This window comes from Xylocopa sonorina, chromosome 12, assembly GCF_050948175.1.
Source record: "Xylocopa sonorina isolate GNS202 chromosome 12, iyXylSono1_principal, whole genome shotgun sequence".
NCBI classification, from domain to species: domain Eukaryota; kingdom Metazoa; phylum Arthropoda; class Insecta; order Hymenoptera; family Apidae; genus Xylocopa; species Xylocopa sonorina.
In genome coordinates, this window is record NC_135204.1 from 3,972,203 (window position 1) to 3,980,406 (window position 8,204).

Sequence of the window (8,204 nt, forward strand, 5' to 3'; positions counted from 1 at the left end):
CACGGTTTTCTTACTTTGTAGGGGTTGCCATGTCTGTTTTGTCGCGAATCGATCGGTTGGTAGCTTAATGAATCGAAATAGGGGATTTCTATGTTGGAGGATTCGAATTTTTATTGTACGTGTTGTTTGTATTTTTTTGATGAGCTCTGTTGACGCGTGATCGACGAAAGGATGTGATTTTATGACACTTTGATGGTAATTGATATTTATTTGAAGTGAGTTTTTGTATAATTTGATTTTTTGTTAATGTGTAGTTGATGTTGGGTTGATCAAACGTTTTAGTTTTACGTTTCCTTTTTGCTAATCTAGACTGCTGAATTGTATTGGCTAAAATGACTTGCGAATATAAGAAATTGTTTGAATAAAGTAATTTGTTGAATAACTTTGTTGTTTCTTTAAGTGAAGAATGTGGATTTGGAAAATTATAATCGCTAGTCGAGTCGGTTTGACTTTATGACGAGGTAAATTGGGATGCACACATGAATGTTTCTATCGTAGAAAATTTGAATGACGGATTAATGTCAAGTGAGACATAAATGCTTTCCTTACGTTACTTGTTACGTAAGTATGAAATTGTATAATTCGCAGGAAGATGACAATCTTTTGAGTTGGACGTAAAATGACTTGTAAATTTCCAGTGATTTACTTTCTAATGTGAAGTTAAATGGATTGCATGAGAGACTTGTTGATTTGAAGGAATAGTAATACTCGTGTAAGAACAATAAAACTTCATAAATTAAGTGACAATGCCTTCTTTTTGCAATATATTTATTTTATTCTGTACTTTCAAACACTCTCTCTCTCTCTCTCTTTCTCCCTCTCTCTTAATAGACACATTTCATGGTGATGAATAATGAAAAATAACGATTACACAGAATGTTACAAAATAGTACATTTTTGCATTTAAATTATTCCACATTGACAAATAGACTGCAGTGAATATTCAAATAATTATGGAATACTTTGTTTTAATATTTTCGAATTATAGAACTCGTTAATACTTGGAATACATTTAAGTTCTAAAATAAATTTCTATTTAGTTTCCTTTTTTTAAATTAATAAAATGTGTACAAATGCGGATAAATCTATTTTTTTAAGACACGAGTCGTATTCGTGTTGGGAATTCTTTTCAAATTCGCGCAAGATCTCACAAATCTGCTTTCGCTGCTGCATTCATGTAATTTTTGAAATTTGACTCAAATTTTCAAATTTTACACAAATTATATTTGTTTCTTTTCTTTCTTTACAGATTTTCATATTTTCAGATATTTCTCTCTTTCGTTACAAATTTTAATATTTAATTACACAACAGTGTATGAGAATATTTTCAAAATTAAAAATTTGAAATAAATATAAGAAATCGTGAATCAAATTTTAAAACTGTGAGTATCCAAGTACACTCTTGGCAATTTATTCGAGAGGTGGATGCCCGTGCACCCTTAATTTGCAACAATTTCCTCGTTTGATCAAAATTGAATGACTTCTACAATTACAAAAGTGAAAATGATAAATATGAATATTTAACATTCTGTTGAGAGATATGGCAAACAAAATGATCTAAATCTGCTAAAATATTATAAATTCAATAATCTGTCGTGCTTTTGTTTTTGTCAAGTACCAAGCATACTCGAGGAAGCTTTAAAACACTTACATGGTGCTCTCGTTAAATGAATGCGACGAAACAATGACACAAAAAGGACCTCGTCCAAGCATGCTATGGAAAATACCTTGGACTTGCCATTTAGGAGTTACCGTGCGAAGATTTTGACAATTAAATGTTAAATAGTGCCTAGCTATGTCACGAGTGCATTCTACTAGATCAATACTTTCTATTTGTTTCTTTTTTTCAAAGATAAATGATGAGAAAATAATTAAGAAATATTAATATAAATGGCAACATGATGGTTTTTAAATAATAAATTATTTTAATTAATCCGTTAATAATTCAATTTTAATTTTATTTTAATTATTGTACTCTTGTTCGCTGCGTTACTCATTAATGTTATTATCAATTTTAATAAGATATTTCTAATAAAACTTCATAATTTGAAGAACTATTAGAATAGCAACTCTAAAATTTCTCCAATACTACAGCTAATTATTTCATAAATTTCATTGCGTATTTCATACAATATTGCTTTATTTTGCTTTATACAGATATTTTACAATATTTTGCCTTTCGTTGCACGTACACGATGTTAAAATATTTATCAAGAGATCTTTGATTCACTTTATACAGTACAGTGTAGCTTTAATATCTCTCCAATCGTAATAAATCAATTCTCATCACACTTTTGCCATCAACAAAGAAATGAACTTAGATAAAAACAAAATTTCCTACGATATCAAACCAGGAAACTGGTTGAACAGAAAACAGTGGCTTGATCGCGTGTAAATCAGCCTCCAGCCTGTTCGTTTGTGTAATTACCGTGAAAATAAATAATTAATCAGGATCACAGTCTATTCTCCGGAATCGAAATAGCAGATAAACAAACCTGTACTTTCTCTTTTCATTATGCTCGCAAATTAGCATTGTTTAATGTACGGCGAGCGGCGATCATTAAAGAGATCTCAACGCTCACTGCGGCTTGTCCTTGATAAACAATGCTAGGACGAAACGTGCGTGAAAATGTTGCAAAAACGCGTGCTAAACACTTTTTGAGTGCTTTCAATGGTTTATTTTTTCTTTACAACACGATTTTCTGGATAAAAATTACTAAGTGTATCATCAAAAGTAACAGTAGCATAATCAGTAGACAAATTTATATTAATTTTGTTCAAGCACGTTGTTTCAATTAGTCACTTCTTGCTAAATCAATTTTTACATGTCAATGTAAAAGTTAATATGTAAATAATGATAAAAATGGTTATTTCTACAGGATGTACAAAGTTGATGTGCCACGATCGCTGTAGCAACATTTTACAGATTTGGATGATGGCGATCTGTTAAAAAAGTGGTCCTTGAGGCAATGTATCAAGGCCAAATTTTTTCTACTCGTAGAGAGGATAAAAATTGTAGATGAAATTATACATCCCAACTACATCGTTTTACTGAGAAATTATATAAAAGTTAGTTCGATGGTATTAGTTCTTTGATTCATTTTATTTGCAAAGTGCTTAGACTTTGTAAGCAAGTACAGTGTAAATAGTGTGCTATTGACGGGACGAGAGGAAATTATATTTAAGCTTGGGAAATACCATAATCCATTGCGAAATAATGGTAAATTACTGAGTCCACTTAGAGATTTCATGGTTGACGCTACTTTTATCGACTGGATCAACAGTTTGAAGGTCGAGAAATTTTATTAAATACTACATTACAGTAGACATTACGTGCATTAGCGAAAGTGGTAACTTTTCTGCGATAACGCTTAACCTGTTACATGTATGACAGTTCTTAATCAGATTACAATTGACAAGTTTGTTAATTTTTGAATGAAATATTCGAAATACTCTTTGTTCATCAGATTTGACAGCTTTATTAAGTATTTACAGTCCATCTCTGCAATTAAAATACCAAATTCAACGATTTTTCACAAACTGTTAATAAGATCGATATAAATGGCGTCCATCTTGGTATCTACTGTGGACGTAGTGGTCTCTCTGCTACATTTCAGTGAATTACAGTATATTTTTGGGAATAAAAAATAATTTTTCTTCGTTTCATTGATAATAGATTATTTATAACATTTTATGAATAAAGTGTGAACTGTTACATAATCTTTTACGAAAAAAATTGGGTCGCGATCTGTGATTTCTCTGCCGCTTCCGTTATTTCAATGAATAGAATGAGTTGTATAAAAGAAATTTGACTTTAAAGAAGTGGCTGAAGGACAATTTCACGGCTCACTTTTTTAACAGGTCTTCACCGACTCAATAGCGTAGAATTATTCTATGATGGTTGGGACAAGAGTACGTTTGAATAATTTTATGGAAGCAATTGCTTAGATTAAAGTATCATTCATAAATGGACCAATATTTATTCAAAAAAATTACAATAATACTTCTAATTTATGTCACAATTGTTTATACACTCTTCTATGAAGTGTTTAATACATTTATGAAAGTAATTGCTTAGATTGAAGTATCAATCATAAATGGACGAATATTTATTTAAAAAAAAGCATAAAATTACAATAATACTTCTAACACGTGTCATAATTGTTTATACACTCTTCTATGAAGTGTTTCATCCACCATGATTTCAATAACTCTTTTTAATTGCTCGATTTAAAAAAGAGAAATATGTATAAATAATTTCAATCTGAAGTGCCATTTAAAAATAAAAAATAAGCACGAAAATGACTGAATTCAGATTTGAAACCGGCACACCGGTTGGAAAGGGAAAATGTAGTCGATCATGCGAGAAGCGAGAACAAATGTTTTTAAGTATGTTCATTTACAGCCGCTATTGTGAAAAGGGAACGGAAGCATAAACAGTTTATTCCGTGCTTCGCGAAGTATATCCTTCATTTCTAATGGGAAGTGATGTCTACGTTGCGCGTTCGTTACAAGGAATTTTAATCGAGACATTAATCTTTTCGGATGCGCTTTTGAAATTTATAGCTCTGATTCTTAACTGTAGCATTTTCAATTCCAACATTAATTTTCAACAGAACTAGACAACTTGAAGCTATCAATTTATTTGAATAATATAATAATAATAATAATAATAATAAACATCATTATATACCTTGCAATAATAATAATATTAATAATAATAATAATAATTAACGTCGTTATATACCTTGTTATACATACAAAAAACCAGAATATATTATACAATCCTTAACAATTTTGTACGCACTCGATATAGTTGTATCATTAAATGCAACCGCTAGTTTTTATTTACTTACTGCAGAGGTAATCAACTTTGTGCCCGCGGGCGCACATGCGCACTCGGAACTATTTAAATGCGCCCGCGGCAAAGTGTTGAAATAATGACAAAAAATTAAATTTTTTAACTAAAGAAAATAAATAAAAAGTTAAGAAACACGTTACAAAATGTATGTTACAATAAACGACGCAATAGTTACTTATTTATTTATTTATTTCTTAATCAAATTGAGCTTGTCACTATTTTCTGCAATCTCGAATGCATCCGTGTCACAGAATGCTCGAGAACTCCTGACTTACTGTATAGACCTACTAGTCCACAGCAAATTTGTCTTTAAATAACCCACAACCTGATTGTTGTACTAGAAAACGTGTCAAACGAAACCTTGTATGGTACCAAGATGTAGAGCACGATAATTGGTTAATTGTTACTTCATTTCTATATCGAGACATAAAGGTCACCTCTAACCTTTTCTTATCCTGCAATTCGAAACAGTGTTAAATACAAACTGAGTAAAGAGATGCTATAAAAGATATATGGGAATTAAAACTAGTACGAACATATTTACGACTGTTCAAACTGGCGACGTCTATAACTGGTCTTAGAGAGAACTTATACGTATAAGGAGATTCTTAAGAGTATTTTGAGTTTGGAGGAGTTAGAGAGGAGAGGGAGAAGTGTAGCCATGGTTTTCCACATTTTGTTCTTCAAGGCAGACACCCATTGCAAATGGTTGTTGATGAGTACTCCAAGGTATTTTACTTGCGAAGCTTAAGTAGACAAAGAGAGAGCCAATTCGGGTTTGAACAATGGTTTTTCTAACCTCAAAGCACTGAATGGCGAGAATCTAATCAACTCAGCTATTGTGGAGGGGATGTGGAATTACCGTATCGTACGTTCCTTTCATGACTGACAATGATTAGCTTAGGCTAGGTTTAGCAAAGTCTAATTTCTTCTTTTTCATTCTCAACACTTGATACATACACCATTCAACTCCCCTAATCAAGTGGAATCAAAATATATATGTATAATGTTTAATTTTTGGAACTAATTCCAGAAGTTACTTTGTTAAAATGTGTTTGGAGTCTCTTAATAAGTGGGAAAAGGTCCCAAGAGGAATTAATTAATGCGGTGTCATCTGTAAATAGGGCAATTTTATTGTTTTCTCTCGTTTAAAAGACCATAACAGTGTCCTTATTTCTAAATTTCTATTTTTACATATAAAGTTGCAAAGAAGTGGTACACCAAATCAGCTTACTGCCTAGAATTTGGAGTGATATTGGTCGCTAGCTTGTCGTGAAGGTAGAAAAATTGAAAAATCCATCGAATGAGGGATGGATCGGGTCAAACGACCAAGTGAATAATACCTAAGTGGTTTTACGTTTATGGTACGTCAATAGCTATTGTATTAAGGCATTAACAGTTTGAATCTTTACAGACTCTAAAGCCACCCTTAAGATCGCAATTCCTGCGTCTCTAATTATGAAACAAATCATGCAGAAAGTAAATAGCAATTGGAAGTCCTAAAAAATAATTAACTACAAGTGTTCGTATCGTAAATTTGGTTTTAATTATACTGTATTTTAATGATACGTAACATTACCCAATATTGGATCCGATATTGCAATTAAGCGTCACGAGGTTAGCAAATTGTAAACTGGGACACGATTCGCGGAACATTCACATACCAGTCAACGATACTTAGCTCCCCGTTGAGGAATGTCATACCCATTTTTAACCGCAGGAAATTCACCAGTCGGTTTCTCAATCTGCCATCAGTCGTCACTTGCCGCTAACCGTGATCTCGAAATTAGCGCGCGCTATGGCCATAAACCGTGACAATTGTCGACGCGATCCGTAACCATCAAATCTGATTTACGCGCGCAACATGAAATGCTCGACGCGGTTGGCGCGATTCTCGTCTCAAGTTGTTTCAGTTTCGAATTTTAAGTGAGATTGGATGTGACAACGGCAATTTAACGCTAGCATTGCCGAGGGCGTAAAACTATACGCGTGTACTGTGTACGTTTTGCATTGTGCCATGAAGTAATTAAAATATTTTAGTTTATCATGCTCTATCTTATTTTTAGTAAATTGTATGAATAGTTTATATCATACGTTTCTTACTTTTGTTTTATTTTTTTCTATTTAAAATTACATGTATATGTATATACGTACATTTTATGGGATTGTCAGGGTGATTACTATATTGCAGCAGTTTATATTAATGTTATTGCATAAGTCATTCTACTGTTTTACTAATAACAAAATTATAAATTTTAGACGTATGTGCTGGGGCTTGTTTCACAGTTGGCCACTTTTTGCTAGATAAATTAAACTAATTGAAGAAAATATGTATTGTTTAGAAATTATAAGAAGTTTTTTTATATTGTTTATAGTTAATTACAGAATTTTTAATATTTTTATATGCTACATTTATTGATATATATACACTGAAATAAATAATTTTTAATCTTTAAGGAATATAATATCACATTGGAGTTGCAAAAGATTTTTAGCCAATCTCAGAACAGGTCACATGTTTCCTAAAATTATAAACGCAAACCTGTGAGAATTTGCTGAAATATCATAACGAACCCACTTATTTAACGTCTTAAAATTTAGCATTAACAGAACGGAAAGTATGGGAAGAATGAAACTGGTTGACTAATGAGATTAGCCGATTAATCTCCTCTAATTATCGTATTATACAGCGACTATAATTGAAAGATTGACGATCACAAGCACTATCTGTTTTATAATGCAGCAGTTAGGGGGAACTAGTCAATTAACTCTATTAGTCAATTAGCTGCAGTCTATTTTATATACTCCTAATAAACTACTGGTAACTTATGATCACGTAAAGAAGAATAAACATATTCTTCTTCCTTTGACGTGTCTCGTTCTTTTACGAAATAAATTATTTTAAATAATAAACGCAACAGAATCTTTAATATTCACTGAATATTAAGTAATGAAGTGCCTTAAGTAATCGAGGACAAAAGATTGTTTAATTTGACATATTTTATGAATATTAATATTTGAAAATAGAAATTTTTCTGAACATTTTTCTGCAATCGACGAGTGCTTTAATAATCGAAATGTCGTCTCGTAATAATTAGAAAACTATAAATTGTGAATATAGTTTTGCAATTACCCAGCATGTACATTAATTAGGAAGTTGAAAGTTTAAATAAATAAACGCATGAGCTTCAGCCTAGGATCCATTTATGGATCCTAGATCCATTTACTTCTTCTTTTCTATCTAGATTCGCAATTTCTGATGAAACGTGATGCAATAAATAACAGGGTTATCCTAATCAAATGTTCCATATAGAGTGACAATAAAAACGCGATCACATCGAGG